The sequence below is a fragment of the Equus caballus genome, chromosome 25 (genome assembly GCF_041296265.1).
Source record: "Equus caballus isolate H_3958 breed thoroughbred chromosome 25, TB-T2T, whole genome shotgun sequence".
In the NCBI taxonomy this organism is placed as follows: Eukaryota; Metazoa; Chordata; class Mammalia; order Perissodactyla; family Equidae; genus Equus; species Equus caballus.
In genome coordinates, this window is record NC_091708.1 from 44727522 (window position 1) to 44741201 (window position 13680).

General features: G+C 65.2%; 1 protein-coding gene across 9 annotated transcripts in view; it reads left to right on the plus strand.

The window, feature by feature from the left end:
* RXRA (retinoid X receptor alpha) overlaps positions 1 to 13680 on the plus strand; it is a 102479-nt gene that overhangs the window by 50633 nt on the left and 38166 nt on the right. The window contains exon 1 of one of the 9 annotated variants that reach the window (XM_070251695.1): positions 11448 to 11677. The exons of the other annotated variants lie outside the window; for them this stretch is intronic. The gene's annotated coding sequence lies outside the window, so the exon portion shown is untranslated. Of the gene's footprint in view, positions 1 to 11447; positions 11678 to 13680 lie in introns of those variants that run through there. 9 annotated transcript variants of the gene reach the window in all.

Here is a 13680-nt window from a genome sequence, read left to right on the forward strand (position 1 = left end):
TGGTGGGTCGGGACAGTGGACGTCGTCGCCCAGTGGCCTGGGGGCCCTTCTGTGTCAGAGGCCCACTCTGACCCTTTGAGCTGAGGTGTGGCTACCCCCTGGGAGGTGTCTCCCAGGCTCCCCTGACCACTGGCAGGGCCTTGTCCTCCTGTGTGTCACCCCTTCTCGGCCCCCCTTCTTCCCAGGAGGTGACAGGACCCTCCCGATTGACAGCTGAGACCTCGGGCCTGGCCTGAGCAGGAGCAAGGCCTGGCCGAGCCCCTCCTCACAGTGGACTTCCCCACGTGGCCCGGGCCAGAGCCTGGGACCCAGAGGCCTGTGGCCTGTAGGGGCCTGGGGCCTGCTGTCCTCTCTGGCCTCCCTGGGTGAAGCTCAGCCTCACATGGGGAGGGGCAGTGGCCGCAGGCCTTTGGAGGGCCCAGCGCCCTCCCCGGTTGGTCACCTTGCTGGCGTCTGGGCTAGGTGACTCAAGGAGGCAGGCCTGATCTGAGCTCCTGGGCCTTTGGGGCCATCAGGGTTGGGGCCCAGCCCTGCAGGGGCTGCGTTTCCTGGGCCACCTGCCCGACTGTGACCTTCCTGGGCCCCTCCCGGGAGCCCCTCTGCAGCGCAGGGCCTGGCTGGCCCGACAACACTGGGGACACCCGGATCCCAGGCCCGCCCTGCCGTCCGCCGGCTTCAAGTCTGGGCAGGTGTGTGTGTTCAGGGCGGCCGCCCGGTGGGGCCGAAGGCGACGTGCCGGCCCTGTGAGTCATGCCGAGGCTGGGGGTGGGGGCGGCAGGGCCCTGCTGCGTGCTGAGGCATGCCGCCGGCTTGGCATGGGAACCGGCCGCAGCATGGGGACAGGGCAGCTGGCTGGGGTGGGTGCCTGCCCTTGGCCTCCGGGGGAACTGGGATGGGGCCAGATCAGGGATCAGGGGCTCCAAGACCCAGCCTCCCCCAGGCTCTCCTGCCTGAGGCCCGGGCGCCTCCCGGGTCAGGGCTCCACAGGAGCAGAGGCTGCTTCGCCTTTCATGGGGGCAGAAAGCCCATCGGGAGTGGGGAGGGGAGGGCAGGAGAGCAGATGGACGGAGTCTAGGCGCTGCGGTTGGTGGGTCGATGTCCCTGGGTGTCCAGGCAGCAGACGAGGCAGTGTGGGAGTCCCACACGCCTCCAGGCTGGCCCCTGCCCGCCCATGCCCGTGCCCCTCGCCTGCCGGCCCCGTGGTCCTGCTCCTGTCTGGCCAGGGGTGACACTGGCTGCTGAGACTCACCGAGCCCCTTCTGCAGACCCCTCGTACCCGGTTTGGAGGGCGAGGCCAGGGGAGGGGCCTCCGGGGGGCTCCAGGCCCGCCAGTCCTGGGGTCAGGGGGCTTAGAGCTGGGGGTCGTGAGGACGGCAGCCGCCCCACCTGCTGCTGAGGGTCAGCACACCACTGCCCACTTGGCAGCTGAGACGGTGAGCCCCAGGAGGGGTGGGAGTGTGTGGGCCTTTGGGGGTGCGGGGGGATGTGGGTGTGTTCACCCCACTGTGGGGCGCGGGAGGTTTGTGCGCTCCCCTGGGCGGGAGTGGAGCAGGGCGGAGTCTGATGGCACCCGGTCTGAGCCCAGCAGAGCCTCCTGTCGGATCTATGACCCGGGCACCGTGCATGGGGTGCTGAGGGCACTTCTCAGCCCCAGCTGCTGCTTCTGGCAACGGGAAAGCTCCTGCCCTTCGGGGGCCAGTGTGGGCACCACTGAGGAGGGAGAGCATGTGGCTGGGCTGGTCACGGAGGTCTGGGGCAGGGGGGCGGCTGGTCAGAGGCCGCAGAGGCTTTGAAGCACTGAGGCTGGGAGAGGTGACCAGCCTGGGCTGGGGGCTGGGGTCCAGGGATGACCTGCGGTCTGGGGCGGTGGGCCCTGACTGCACCTGTGGGGTTGGGCTGAGTGCTCTGAGGGGTCTTTTGAGGCTGGGGCCCTCTCTGCATCTTCCTACTCTGCAGGGGCAGGGAGGGCTTCCTGGAGGAGGTGTCCCTGGCAGGAAGATCCAGAGGGAATGACCGTGCCTGCTCTGGGGGCCAGGGCTAGGCTGAGGGGGCTGAGGGCCACAGAAACTACAGAGGGCCAGACACTTGGGCTGGGCTGGACGCTGAGGCAGCCTACCTTCCACCACTGTGGCCACAGGGCTGCTCTGAGAGGGAAGGGGGCTGGTCTTGGTGGGAGTGATTGATGGAGACGCCTAGGTGAATGTGGGGCTTTTGCCAGCTGACTGTTGGCAGCCTTGGGGGCGAGGGGCCCTGGTCAGGACTTTGAGGGGCGGCTTCACCTTGAATTAGACCCTGACCTCCCCGGGGTGCTCTGCTTGGCAGCCAACTGGAAGGGAGGCAGTGCCTCCGTCCGGGCCTGCTGCACAGTAGGTCTTGTGAAGTGGTGTCTCCTGGGTGTGGGCACACAGGAGGCATCAGGTGCTTCTCCCGGGTGGGACTGCTTGGGTGGTGACAGGGGCAGCTGTGCATGCTGCCGTCAGGCGCAGTTGTCAGAGGGCCCCCTGAGGCCCCTCGCCTCCTCGCCCCTGCCCACAGACCCTGGAGTGTGGGAGAAGCTGCTGCCTCATGGTGGCCCTCGATCTCTGTGCTGACCCCCCAACCTCCTGGACCCCCCAGGACATGAGCGAGAGGGAGGGGGCAGCTCGCTGGGGTTGCACATCCCCGGTGGGGCCAGTGCCTCTGCCCACCGCCGGCCCTCCCTGCCGTTCCCTTGCTGCTGGCCAGCCATGTGTGGGAGGAAGGAAGCTGAGGTCTGGGGGCGGGGAGTGGGGGTGCTCTGCCAGGGCCTGGGCTCTGGCCTCAGCACCTTGATGGGGAGGGTGAGCCCTGGGGAGGGCAGTGGGCTGCGTGGGGCCAGGCGCCTCCCAGGGGCCAGGAGCTGGGGCAGGTCCAGGGCAGCTGGCGGGAGAGGGCAGCACCAGGCGGCCCCAGGCCCGTCCGCAGGGGTGACCCTGGGTTGTCATCCTGGACGTTGCTGGACTGGCGAGGCAGCCCAGAGGTGGGGCACTGGATGAAGGGGGCTCCTGTGCTTGGAAGGAACAGCAGGTCTGGGGGGTTCATGGGGTACTGGGGGAGCACAACCCAGTCCAGTGACCTGAGGGGGAAGCTGAGGCTTGGAGAGGACCCCAAGTGTCTGGTCCATGGTGTTTTCCAGTTTCTGTGGCGATGACACTCCCACCATGGCCAACCTCACGCTACTGAGGATGTCGCTTAGTGCTGGGCGGAAAGAGATGCGCACCGTCCAAGCCGGTCCCGCCCACTCCTGGGCAGCCCCCGCCCCTTTTCTGCCCACCCAGAGGGGCCGAGACTGTGCTCGCGATCCTTCTCAGCGCCTTGCGTGTTCTTGGCGCTTGCTAGATGTTTGAGCACCTTTGGACACACTTGCCTGGGGCAGGGCCTAGGGGCTGAGACTCCGCAGGGCGGGGAGGCACCTGGCCATACGCAGGGCTGGTCTCGTGCTGCTTGGACTCTTGGGCCGTGTGACCCACATAGATATGACTTGTGTGCTTGCACACGTCACACAAGTGTGCGCGGCTGGTGGGGGCTGGTGGCGTCTGAGCACCCAGTTCTGCACAAGGCCTCCCCAGGTGTCAGCACACAGGTGGACCGTGGCAGGGACGTGCGCCCAGGCTGCACCACCCCTGGGGCCACCCAGCTGATGGGACAGGCCCTGTTCCTGGTCAGCAGGGCTCTCTCAGTCCTCCTGAGCTGGGAAGTAAATCCGTGTTGGCTCTGAGAGGGGACCCTGCAGTCCCAGACCCTTCCTGCCACCCGTGGGGCTGAGGGTGAGCTGTGGGTGGCACTGAGCACCTTTTCCTACCTGGTTGCTAAAGACGGCAAGAGTGAGCTTTCAAGCAATGAGGCTTGTTGGGCACAAATGAGCTGATTCGGTGGGGTGAGGCCAAGAGGACCTCACGGGAACCTCCCCACCCCGCCCTGGGAGCACAGGCTCTCGGCTGACTGGCCAGGCCCTCAGGCAGCTGAGGAGGATCTGGGGGTCACGCTTGACCACCAGCCACAGCTGAGTTGGCATGGCTTGCCTTTGGGGAATAAAGCCTTCAATGGGCTGCGTGAGCGTGGAGTAGGCTGGGCTGTGATCCTCGCTCTGGGCGGGACCTCGTCATGCCGCTGTCCATAGGGCGAACTTATCCAGGTGTGGTCCTCACGAGCCAGTGAACCGGACGATGAGGGAGCTGGACGAAGTGAAGGAGAGCGTGAGGGAGCCGGGCCCACACGGAGGAGGCGTGGCAGAAACCTCGGGACTGGGTCTTGCTGAAGTTAGGCCTCTGCAGTGGCGGTTTATGTCATTGTTATAAAAATATAGTAACACGTGCACATGGCCCAAACTCAAACCAAGTGAAATCGCAGGAAATGTTTTACCATCTTGTCTCCCGTGGCTGCCAGAGCCGGGAGTCCTGGGACCCTCCCCTCGGCAGTGTAACCCCTGGGCACTGCCCTCGTCATCCTCCCACCCAAACTGGGCAGACATTCCTGGGGTGCCTGCTCTGTGTGGTGGGGCCGGGGTGCAGAGGGCAGCGAGCCGTGATGCGGGTCCCCTGTGACTGAGGATGGAGTTGGGCTGTCACAGGCTGTGGGCACATGAGCACCAGGACAGCCCGTTGTTGGGGAACGTCGGGGAATCGGGAATTCAGTGGGTTCCTGTGAGTGTGGACCTTTATGGTCAGGATGGGGTGGGGTGGGGTGGGAGGCCCCTGGAGGGGAGGGACCTGCCTGGGCCCCCCGATAAGTTGGGTTTCAGATGTAGAGTGCAACGTGAGCAGACTGGTGGATGGGTGTGGGGTGTGCTGAGTGACTGGGCGGGGCAGGGGAGGAGGGACCGAGGCAGGGTTCCTGCCGGGCTGTCAGCCTGGTCAGCCTGGTCCTTTTGTGAGAGTCCTGCAGGAGGACACCACCTGGTTTCGCCTGTGTCCAACGGTGCCAGGGCTGTAGTGGGCAGCGGGGCCCTCAAGTGAGGCCCTGCCCATCTTTGGTCCATGGCCCTCTGGCCTCCAGTGTGACCGACAGCCACCATGGAGTGCAGAAGCCTTCTCGGACAGGGTGGGCACGCGTGGGGGCTACCACCAGAGAGTCGTCGTGCTCCTTTGGCCCTGAGCCATGTCTCGGCCGCCCGTCCTCGGCATCGGCTATGGGCAGCAGACGATGTGCGGGCAGCCTTGGCCCCTGTAGCCTCGGCAGGGCAGCCCACTGTGGACAGAGTGGGTGGGGTCTCAGACTTCCTGGGGTTGAGGACCGAGGACCCCCACTCGCCTGCCAGGGACCGGTGGGGCTGAAGGCTGTGCTGTGGCCCCAGCTCCCCCACTTCCACTACCGGCCCTGGGCTGCGCCTTGGTTGATGGGCCACAAAAGGCGTTTTGTGCCCCGGAAGAATGACCCCGTTGTGGGGCTGGAGGGCAGCTGGGAGCCGTGAGAGCTTCCTTCCCTCCGGGCTTCCTGCAGACGCGCTCCGAGGCAGGGCCCCGCCCGCGGCTGTGCAGGCCTGCTCAGGCCCTGCCTCCCTGGCCCCGGCTCCTTGTTGCTCTTCCTCGGCTCCCGGCAGTCAAGGTTCTGCCCCACTCTGAATTCCGCCCTCTTTGGTCCGGTGACCCCATTCTGTCCTGGACTCCTGGCCTCTGGGCCTCTGCCTTCCATGTCCCACCTCTTGCAGGACCCTCTCCCGGGCCCAGACTCTTGGCTCTCCAGGGCTGGGTGTGCAGGATGCCTCCTGCTGGGGAGCAGGGGGACAGTGTGGTGGGGACCTGGGGCTGGGTGGGGATAGGTGGCTGCCATGAGGGCCACTTGGGCTTCTCCCAGGCGGCCCTCACCCCTGCTGGGCCAGGACAGGCACAATGCCTCTGTGTGATGGAGCACTTCTGGGTGTGCCAGCTGGCACCATATGAGGAGCCTGCCCCGTTGCCCCATCTTCACACCAGCACGCCGACAGGGGAAGCAGGCTCCGCCTGGTCACCTAACTAGCCCGCAGCCAGGCAGCTGGCCAGCAGTGAAGCAGATTTGAACTCAGGCCCGCCCACTCTTTGAGCCTTGCTTGTTCCCTCTGCCCCAACCCCTGGCCAGGCGGTGGCCTTGTCTCCTGCACCATCTGCAGGCTCAGATTGAGGAACGAGACCGGGGTCCTTGTCCTCTTCCAAGAAGCTCTTGACGTCGGCCAATGGGAGCTGCCTGTGGTCACAGGTGTCTGGGTGCGGGTGGTGGGCCGGGCTGGCCCTGGGAAAGGGGAACTCGGCCGCCGGGCCAGCACGAGCACCAATTGCTCCTGCCGAGCTCCCGGCTGCCTTGCAGAGACCGGTCCTCCCGGGCCTCCTTCCCCTCCCAGGGCTTTGCTGCTCCCTGAGCTGCCACGCTGCATCACCGGAGGCTGTGGGACCCCGAGCCGGCAGGCCGCGGGCTGATGGGGCCGCCGCCGTGGTGGGACCTCTCTCCCGCACTCGCCATGAGGCTGCACCTCCTGGCCTCTCTTTCAGGAGGTGGCCTGGCCTGGCGGGCGGGGGACCGCAGGTGGCTGGCAGGTGAGGGCTGGGATTGGTGGGCCCGGGGGCAGCATGACCTGGGAGGGTGCCGGATCTTGCCTATGGGGTGTGGAGCTCGTGGCACGTCTGCCCCGGTGAGGAGAGCCCAGGCCGGGTGCCAGGCACTGGCCCTCTCCGAGGGCTTACCTCTCTAACGCCTGCCACGGCTGCTGAGCACGTGTGTGGTGTAGGCCCTGCTGAGGACCTCTGGCTCGTGTCCTGATTTTTGCCACCGCTCTCCCAGGCTGCCTCTGTCAGCTGCTCACCCCAAGATGAGCAGACGGAGGTGACTTGTCTGAGGTCACGTGGGCATGGCTGTGGCAGAGGTCCCAGGTCTGGCAGACCCCGCAGCCTGAGGACAGGACCACTGGGCACTGGCCTGCCCTGGCTGTCTGGGCAGCGGGTTCCAGGGCAGGGAGAATGGCTGCTCTTCTCCTCGCCTTGCTCTGCTCCTCGTGCAGAGGAGGAGACCGAGGCTGGGGACGGGGGGCCCTGTCTAGCTGGAGGGGTGCAGTGGACACGGCCCGTCCTCCTGGGCTCCCTGTGAGGGAGTTGCAGGAGGCGCGGGCTGCCTGGAGCTGTCCTGCGACGGACAGGTGGCCCCATACGGATGCCCCTGGGCCTTGGCTCCGGCTTCTGGTGGCTGAGTGTGGGGTGTGCGAGGAGGAGGCCTGCGGGTGGCTGGTCGCCCCTCTCTGCAGGGAGGTGAGAGGCTGGGGTCCTGGCAGGTCCAGTCCGACCGCGTTGTGCGGCTCACGTTCCAGTTCCCTTGGGTTTGGTTGCACGGACATCCGTGTGAGCTCACCCTGTGCCCAAGGTCCGTGTGGTGGCTCACTTACTTTGCAGACATCCCTAGAGGGACGCTCTCTTTTGTGCCCAGGTTCCGGGGGAAACTGAGGCTCAGAGTTGTGAAGTGGCTTTCCCAGGGCCACACAGTGGCTCAGGGGAAGGACTCAAGCCAGACCTGGCCAGCTGGTGGGAGCTCGGACCACTGCTGTCTTCCTGGCTTGTTAAAATCCTTTTGCAGTTTGTGAACGTTTACCCTTAACTTCTGGGGCCCCTCACCTGTGTCTTTGTGTGGGGGCTGTGGCCTGGCCCCCTTGCGCCACGTACATAGTGGTGGGCGCAGGGCCAGGCTACGCTGGGCAGTCTCTGGAACCACTTGGTCTGGGAGCTGGAACCTGAAACAGGGGAACCCTGGCCCTGGGTGCTATGCTGGCTTGACTGGGAGCTCCTGCCCCACCGTGCCCTTTGCTGCGTCCTGCTCTGTCAGGAATTAAGGGATGTAGGGTGTGCCTGCCCTGCAGTCTTGTCCTGGGGCCAGCCCCGGCCTGCTGGTAACCTGGAGCCCACGCTGGGAGTCTCTGGGCTCAGCTTCCCCCATCCTTGCTCAGCTGTCGCGGATGAGTGACCACGAAGGCTCGCTCCAGGTCTGCGTCCGTGAACCTGAGGTTTCTTGCAGGCCCCTTCCTCCTGCATCTGAACACTCGGCATGCGGTGCAGATCGGGGCTTGTCTTCCTGCCTGGAGGTGTCGGTGGGGCTTGGGGTTCACATCTTTCTGGCAGTTCTTTGTCGAGCATGGGAGCTGTGCCCATGTGCCTGGTCTCCCCCACACGTGACCATGGACAGGCCTCTTCGGCTCTCGGCTTTGGTTTTTGTATCTGTGAAATGGGGGCAGGAAGAGAATTTTTCAGGTCAGCTCATCTTTTGATGTGACAGAACATTTAAAATCACATCCAGTTACCTTTTACAGAAAACGTCCCGGCCGTTATGCCTGCCCTGTGGTCTTACACATGGGGTGGGGATGCGTAGCATTGCGTTTGGTGGTTCTCAGCTGGGAGTGCATCTATGTGCGCATGCGCTTGTGTGTGCGTGTGTATGTGTGCGTTTGTAGGGGGTGCATTTTGGTTGCTGTGGCCCGTGTGTGTGTGGCAAGTGGTCACCACGGGCATTGGTGGCTGGGCCAGGCATTCTCAGTGCCCCGCACGGCTTGCTGACTGTGTTCCCTGTGGTGACGGGGGACACTGCTCAGGCCACATGCACCAGACGCGTGTGGGGTCTCTGGTTCCCTTGCATAGAATGTACCTGGCTGCTGGGCGTTGGTTTGGTTTTTAGTCTTCTCCCAGTGCCTCTTCCTGTCATCTCTTGCTGCCAGTCTCAGCTCTTTCCAGCTGATGCCCGTGGACTCGTCTGCAGCGGCATGTGTGTGACGGGGAGTTGACAGGCTCTGAGCAGAGCTGTCCCCCGGGAGTCCGTGCAGGACGCGTTTCAGCCTCTGGAGTGGGCTGTGGGCTCCCCTCCCGTCCCCAGGGTCCCTCTGCATCAGGATCTGCCGTCTTCTCGGTCTGGATGCGTGAGGGTGTTGCCCTCGAGACTCTGCAGCAAGGTTGTACTTTGCTGTCCTTTCTAAAACTGAGAGTCCAGGGCACAGCTGAGTGCCTGTGGGGCCAGGTGCTAAGGCATGTGTGTTCTCTGGAGGGACTGAGCCCATGTCCTCACTTGGTGGGGTTGCCTCTCCACGAACTACCTGTAGGTTTTGGGAATTGGGGTGGGTTTGAAGCCTTAGAAGGCGTGTTTCTGGGTCCCCACTTCTCCCTGTCACATGCCACGGGGCCATCCCCACTCTCTCCAGGGGCCAGAGAGAGCTGGAGGCTGCTGTCTGCCTGGCTTGTTACCCTGGGCCTCTGTGCTGCCCCCATCCCAGTAGCTGGGTCTCTCCGAGCTCCAGTCCCCCAGGATAGGGTTCTAATCACTGGGACCCCTCCACGTGGCCCAGCCTCCGGGAGCGCGTGCTGGTCACCTGACTGGTCTTTCAGTGGACAGCCCCGGTCTTGCCCCTTCCCGCCCGCCCTGAGCATTCAGAAACGCACGTTCACAGTTCACGGCAGCTATTTGCAGATGCTCCCAACTGCAGGAGCGAGTGGTGGAAACATGCGTTCCCAGGTCCCTCCCCCACGCTTACCCTGGCCTTGGCCGCCCTGGGGCTTGCTCATGGGACCTGGAGAAGTGGACGCTGGCGATTCCGGGAGGGCCAGGAAGGGGCACTGGGCCAGGGACTGTGAGGGCAGAGACACTGGCACCAGGCTGCCCGAGCAAAGGAGGCAGAAGCGCTGGGGGCTGGGGGTCTTGCTCGCGCTTCTGGGATGGGCCGGAGTTTGGAGGTGTAGTGAAGAGCTGTGGCAGGTTCTGGTGGTGACTGAGTGGACAGTGGCCATCCTGCCCAGTGGCCGACCGAGGGGACAGTGTTGGGGAGGGTGTGCTGGGCTGGCTGGGGCCTGGCCGGGGCCAGATCTGAGCTTGGCAGGTCGAGGCTGTCGTCTGTACAGAGTGGGCTGGTGGGGCATTCCTGGCGGGCAGTGCTGCTCAGATGGAGGTCATGGTCATTCAGGCCAAAGAGAGAGGCTGTCTGTCCATCCCTGCCTTCCGCCTGGGGCCCCGTGGACTAGGTGGCCAGGCTGGGTGCTGCCGTGGGTGCTCGCTGCAGCCCCATCCCGGATTCTCGGGGCAGGGGCTGCAGGGCACGGACGCTGCCTGTCCACTGTCCACCCTCCTGTCTGCAGCTCAGCCGGCTTGTCCCCTCTTCCACCACGGTGGCCCCTCAGAGCTGCTTGGTGGGAGGCGAGGCTCTCCCTGTCCTCGGCCTCCTGGGCGTGTGAGGAGCGAGGCCTTGGGTCGGAGACTTGGGGACGTGGCCTGATGCTCTGTGAGGACGGGGGTGGGGGTTCTAGGATCGCCTGGCCCCGGGCCTGTGCTTGCATGCCAGCCCCTGTCCCTCGGCTTGCTGGGGCCTGGGAGGGAGTGGAGGGCAGAGGCTGGCACACACAGGTCCCCAAGGGTTAGGTGGATGGGGCATCGGGTCTCAGCGTGGGACTCAGTCCCATCAGACTCGTGGGCCCCAAACTGAGCCGGCACAGTGGGATGCAGAGTGAGGGGTTCCAGAGACTCAACCCCTGCGGGCCCGGGGGCTGCCTGGGAGGGGAGTCTACACAGAGCAGTGGAGAGCTGGCAGAGCTGTCAGCAGGGGTGGGGGTGGGGGCCCATGCTGAGGCTGAACTTGGAAGAGGCCACTCTGGTGACTGGAAGGTGAACTGGAAGAGGCAGGAGGGGCGACTGGGTGGGGAGGGGAGGGGAGGTCTGGGCTGGTCCAGGTGAGCCCCGGTGGAGGTCCCTGCCCTGCTGCCGGGAGGCGCCCTTGCTGTGGCTGCAATGGGGAAGCCCCGCTCCAGTGGGCGGACGTCCCGTTCTCAGTCTGTCTCACGGGCGAGGCCCCGTCTCCCATCTGCAGAGGCCCTGCTAGCTGGGCCCCCGCACACGACCAGTACCAGCTTGGTGCCGCCGCCGGCTGAGTCAATGTGGCGTGGGTGAGCCCCTGCCATGGGGAGGCTGCCGTGTGGGCCAGGGCTCAGGGCGCATGGCAGCGGGGCTTGGAAAGTCCTCCATGAACCCCTTGGGAGCTGGCGGACACCCTGCCCTCCAGGGACTCCCGGCCTGCCTTGGCCTCATCCGCTGTGTGGCTCTGGGCAACCACACTCTGGACGCTCTGAGCCTCCGGGCCCACGTCCCTGACATGATAGCAGTCAAGGGGCAGCGGGAGGACTCGGGGACATCCCCAGGAGAGGCCCGCGCACGCTGCACCCAGAGGACCCACGCCTGGAGTGTCCCCTCTCCCTGACCATCCCAGAATGGCTCTGACTTGCTGGCCACCTGGCATGGAGTCCGCCACTCCACCGCGGGCGGCTAGGGTCTGGACGAGCTTTGACCCGAGCATCTGCGAGTGTGTTCCAGAAGCCAACGGGGGATGCAAATGAAAGTTAGAGAGACAAACAGCTGGGGGGGCGGCGGAAAGCACAGGAGTTCCACGACAGAGCAGCGGGCGGCGGGCCCCTGCGCTAGCAGGAACAGCAGGGCTCAAAATGAAACAAGAGTCATTTCTTTTCCTGTTGAAGAGAAACTGCCTTGCCAGCCCACAGGCTCCGGGCCTCCTCGCCCCCCAGGCTGCCGGGGAGCAGGCGGCCTTTCTCCAGGAATTCCCCCCCTACCCACCCACCCTCCTCGTGTCTGGGCAGGCACCCCGGAGGGGATGGGGACGGTTCAGGGGGACTGCATGGAGGGGAGGCCGCGGCGCCCAGAGCCCCCACCTGGCCTCCGAGAGGTGAGCGTGCTTCAGCTCCTGTCTGTCCCCACGGTGGGCATCGCTGCTGGGCACCCCAGGTCCCTGCCTGGAGCTCTGCCCGGCCATCCCTGCTGGCTGTGGGTGGTCTCTGTAGGGGTGAAGTGTGTTGGGAGCACAAGGGGTGAAAGCGGGACCCTGGTCCTTGTTGGGTGGCCCTCGCTCTGGCTTGGGAGTGCCTCTTCCTCCAGACCCCTTTGCTCCTTCGTGGGGTAGATGGAGGAGCAGCTCCCCAGCCGGAGGTCCCGAGGGCCCTATGACGTCGGCTGGCACGGCCCAGACTGCCCTTGATGCTGCTGCCCAATGGCATCTTTGCGTCAGGGAGACCCCTCATACCAGGGAGATCTCACCGTCTGCCATGTGGCCGGCCCGGGGTCCGGGACTCCCTGTTCTGCAGAGGCCGGGTGGTAACAGCGTCACAGGCTGGTTAACCGTGGTGGGCTTGCAGCTGCTCTGTGGCCCCGTCCCTTTCACTGCCCCCTTTCTATGCCTGGGCCTCCTCCCCCCGGGGTTCCAGCAGGCCTGGGGGTCGGCTGCTGCCTCTCGCCAGCCTTACCCCCCGGCAGCACGTGTTAGGGACACTGAGAAAGAGGCGTGGCCCAGCTGTCTGGCAGCAGGTCCAGCTGGTGTACCTGTTGTGCCCCAGGGAGGGGACAGCCATACGGGGATGCAGGCTGGCGTGCAGAGCGCCTCTGGCCATGGGGCTAGAAACCAGCTCTGGGGATGCTCTGGGGCCCCTTGGCATATTTCTGGGCAGGTGGCCTGCGCCTGCCTCCACCCAGCAGCCTCCCTGCTGGGGCTCCTTTCTAGGAACCACCTAAGAGGGAAGGTGGCTGGACGGGCCTGAGCTGGGCGCCGCCTGCCACCGCGTTCTCCTGACTCCATCCTGTGTGCCGCCGGGCCGGGCCGTTCTCAACACCCTGTCCCTGGGATGAGGAGGTGGCCCGATCGCTGGGCCATCTGAAGCCTTGCCCTCCAGCTGTCTCTGGGGTGGAGGGCTGTGGAGCCCTCAGTAAAAGCAGGTGGCTTGGAGCTCCACCTTCAGCTTCCGGTGCCCCAGGTGACGGCCGTGTGGCCTGCATTGTGGGAACCTGGCCATGGGACGAGCACTCCAGGATGGGTCTCTAAGTCCCATTGCCACTACTCAGTCACTGCCAGACCTGACATCCCCCCCTGCCGCCTCCTCAGGCCTCTGGGGACAGGCCTGCCTGCTGGTTCTCACGAGGGGCAGCTCTGCCTATAGTCACCTGGCTTCTCCTGAAAAAGTGGCTCTGCCCAGAGGTCTGGGGAGGCCCTGGGGTGAAGGGGAAGAGGGAGGGGAAGGTGGGGAGTTTGCGTGTCCTGAGCCAGTGTTTGGGGTGTCTGTGGGGTGTGCAGGACAGAGCCAGGAGGGAGGTGTCTGTGCAGCAGGCCCTGGCACCCATTATCCTGAAGCCATGAGCAGCCTGCGGGGGCTTCTTGTAGCACCCAGGTGCACACAGGCTGGCCTGGCCAAGAGGGACCTGACAGCCAGGAGACTGGGCCAGAGAGGCAGGGCTCAGACGGGAGTCTGGCCCCCACGTCCCAGGTGCCTGGCCGGGGCGTGTCTGCTACGTTTCAGTAAGCTGTAAAGAGCTGGGGAGTGCTGGCAGCTCCAGGACTCGGTTTCCTCATCTTTACTGTGGTGGTTTGAGCAGTGCTGCCCCTAGGTTAAGTGCGGAGCTCAGCACCCAAGGTGCCCCCAAGGGTGCCCCCCACTCATCTGTTGGAGTGCCTGGCCCCATGGGTGATGACAGCCTCCACTGTCAGAGTCAGGAGGAAGGTGGCGCAGATGCATTTAGTTGACTGTAGCTGGACCTGGTCTGAGGGCTGTGGCCACAGCCTCTGTCGAGGGTGGGCTTCTGGAGGGTGGGCATGGGGGGGCAGCCTCTTGCGAAGACCCTGGCCCTAGTGCCCCAAGGTGTTGGTGCTCTCACTCCTCAGCTCTGTCCGAATACCTTCCAGGC